General features: G+C 45.1%; 1 long non-coding RNA gene across 1 annotated transcript; it reads left to right on the forward strand.

Annotated features, from left to right (window-relative positions):
- The first annotated feature begins 1,226 nt into the window (after positions 1–1,226).
- Positions 1,227–2,779, forward strand: LOC135533639 (uncharacterized). Its single transcript, XR_010454564.1, has 3 exons — positions 1,227–1,298; positions 1,546–1,730; positions 2,716–2,779. It is a non-coding gene; the product is annotated as an uncharacterized LOC135533639 (long non-coding RNA).
- Positions 2,780–3,255: the final 476 nt, after the last annotated feature.

Below are 3,255 nucleotides of genomic sequence, written 5' to 3' on the forward strand. Positions count from 1 at the left end.
TACCATGGTATGTTACCATGTGTTACCAGTGGTATATTACCAGTGGTATATTAACATGATGTTACCAGTGGTATATTACCATGATGTTACCAGGACAGAACATGTGTTACCAGTGGTATATTACTATATTAACATGATGTGACCAGTGGTATAAACATGTGTTAACCAGTGGTATATTACTATAGGTATATTAACATGTGATTACCAGTGGTATATTACTGATAGGTATATTACCATGATGTTAACCAGTGGTATATTACATAGGACCAGATATTACATGTATATTAACATGATGTTACAGTGGTCTATAACATGAGACCATGTAGATTAACATGATGTTACAGTGGTATATTACTATGTTACCAGTGGTACATGATGTTATGGTATGTTACCAGTGGTATATTAACATGATGTTACATGTGTTGGTATATTAACATGATGTTACCAGTGGTATATTAACATGATGTTACCAGTGGTATATTACCATGATGTTACCAGTGGTATATTAACATGATGTCTGTGGTATATTACTGTCTGTCTCATCTCTGTCTGTCTGTCTGTCTGGTGTCTGTCTGTCTGTCTGTCTGTCTGTCCATAATGATGTTGTGTTGGTTCAGGACAGGATGTGTCTGTCTCATAATGATGTTGTGTTGGTTCAGACGGTGTTAACGCAGCCAAGCGGAGCCTGCAGATGAACATCCAGACAGCTGTACATAAGATCTACCAGCAGCTGTCTGTCACGCTGGAGAGAGCCCTGCAGGCCAACAAACATCACATAGGTGAACGTCACATTATTACCAAGCAGGGGTTCTTCTATACAGGTCCTGGAGATCAACTGTATGTGCAGGCTTTCGGTCCAGCCCTGCAGTAAAAGTCTGCGCAGCCAGTAGTTCTTCAGGACGTAGTTGAAGACCAGCGCTATAGAGTAACTCCCCCTTTCCCTCGTTTGCCCCTCCCCGTCGTCTCCCTCCCTCTCCCCCGTCCCAATGCGGAAAGACACATTTCAGTTGACTTGTTGGACAACTGACTCGGTATCGCCCCCTCTTCCCCCCTTTCCTCGTTCCAGAGGCCCAGCAGCGCCTCCTGCTGGTGACAGTGTTTGCCCTGAGCGTACCAGTCTGTGGACGTGTCCCTGGCCATATCCAGTGGCCTCCTCAATGTGCTGTCACAGCTGTGTGGCACAGAGACCCTGCTGGGACAACCACTCCAGCTGCTACAGAAACCAGGGTGTCTCAGCTCAGCACTGCCCTGAAGGTAGCCTCAACGCGACTACTGCAGATACTGGCCATCAGCACCGGGTAAGACAGGGGCTCTCTGCACTAACAAAACTGTTAATATATGTTTATGTGTCGTCAGATGTGTCGTGTCTGGTTTATCTATAGGGCCGATTTCCCGGGTCCAGATCAAGCCTATTCCTGGATTTAAAAAGGGGACTTTCAATTTGAGATTGTCCTTCGAGAATGATTCTTAGTCCTGTAGGAGGCGCAATCATGAAACCCTACCCAGAAAGACTGTTGATGCATGATTCTGTCTCTGTGTCTCCAGGACGTACGCAGACAAGCTAGGACCCAAGGTGGTCCAGTCCCTATTGGACTTGCTGTGTAGCCAGCTGAAGAACCTTCTGTCCCAGGCAGGAGTCAGCCTGCTCACTGCCGACCCAGGGAAGAACCAGGAGAACCAGGACAAGAAGTCTGAGGATGGAGCCGACCCAGAGAAGACAGACCTCCGAGGTGGGAGGAGGACTGTGTGTCATGCAGCATTGACAGGAAGTTACAGTGCTATTTGAACGATGATTTAATACATTAGAGGAGGATTGTCTGCCAGGTTGGGAGTAATAGTGATGGAAAGGTTACCAGTGATTTGGCTGACTGGAATCGGTTGATCGGCTTGATTGTTTTTTTTTTTTTTTTCAAATAGATTTTTCCGGGACCTTCTAAAGTGTTGTCAATACAGATGGTAGTGGTGAAGTGGCATAAAGATGGCCGGATTCAGACATGATGTCATTGTTTTTAAGAAACAGCACCGTGTAGAGCTTCACTCTGTAATATGGTGTTGTTGTTGTTTTGGAGGGGAAACAGCACCCTGTAGAGCTTCACTCTGTAACATGGTGTTGTTGTTGTTGTTGAGTGGAAACAGCACCCTGTAGAGCTTCACTCTGTAACATGGTGTTGTTGTTGTTGTTGTTTTGAGTGGAAACAGCACCCTGTAGAGCTTCACTCTGTAACATGGTGTTGTTGTTGTTGGAGTGGAAACAGCACCCTGTGAGCTTCACTCTGTAACATGGTGTTGTTGTTGTTGGAGGGGAAACAGCACCCTGTAGAGCTGTAGAGCTCTGTAACATGATGTTATTGTTGTTGTTGATGTGGTCCATAGCGTTGGAGTGGAAACAGCACCCTGTAGAGCTTCACTCTGTAACATGGTGTTGTTGGAGTGGAAACAGCACCCTGTAGAGCTTCACTCTGTAACATGGTGTTGTTGTTGTTGTTGGAGTGGAAACAGCACCCTGTAGAGCTTCACTCTGTAACATGGTGTTGTTGTTGTTGGAGTGGAAACAGCACCCTGTAGAGCTTCACTCTGTAACATGTTGTTGTTGTTGGAGTGGAAACAGCACCCTGTAGAGCTTCACTCTGTAACATGGTGTTGTTGTTGTTGGAGTGGAAACAGCACCCTGTAGAGCTTCACTCTGTAACATGGTGTTGTTGTTGTGTTCCATAGCGTTGGTGCGTAAACAGCACACAGCAGAGCTTCACCTGGGAGACTTCCTGGTGTTCCTGAGGCGAAACGTCTCCTCCAAGGCCATCAATCCAAGATGTCTTCTCCGAAGTGGACAGAGGTGCTGCTCAACATCGCTGCGCAGAAATGCTGCTCAGGTACGGTCCAATCCAACTGTATTTGTACAGTTAAAATGCATTATGAAAATCACCGGTCTGTACTTGTAAGTTTAGATGTTTCTTGACATAGACTTGAATATAGGTTAGATATGCACCAGCACAGCCAACCATTTAATATACGTCCTGACATCAGGTCAGAGGTAAGGACTTACATTAACATGGCCTCCATTTTCACCAGTGTCTTCCTTTCATTATGTTATTTCTGTCAAAGGATGAAGGTTTATTTGAATCATGTCTTAGCCCGTTCATTAAAGGCTTTTTCAACTTTCATACTCACACGAGTGCCTGGCTTTTGGAATTTGTTAATAGTCGCTTAGCACCTAATTTGCGTAAGATTTCCTATTTCCTATTTTTTGTTTTGCTT

Source organism: Oncorhynchus masou, unplaced genomic scaffold (assembly GCF_036934945.1).
Source record: "Oncorhynchus masou masou isolate Uvic2021 unplaced genomic scaffold, UVic_Omas_1.1 unplaced_scaffold_2542, whole genome shotgun sequence".
Classification (NCBI taxonomy): domain Eukaryota; kingdom Metazoa; phylum Chordata; class Actinopteri; order Salmoniformes; family Salmonidae; genus Oncorhynchus; species Oncorhynchus masou.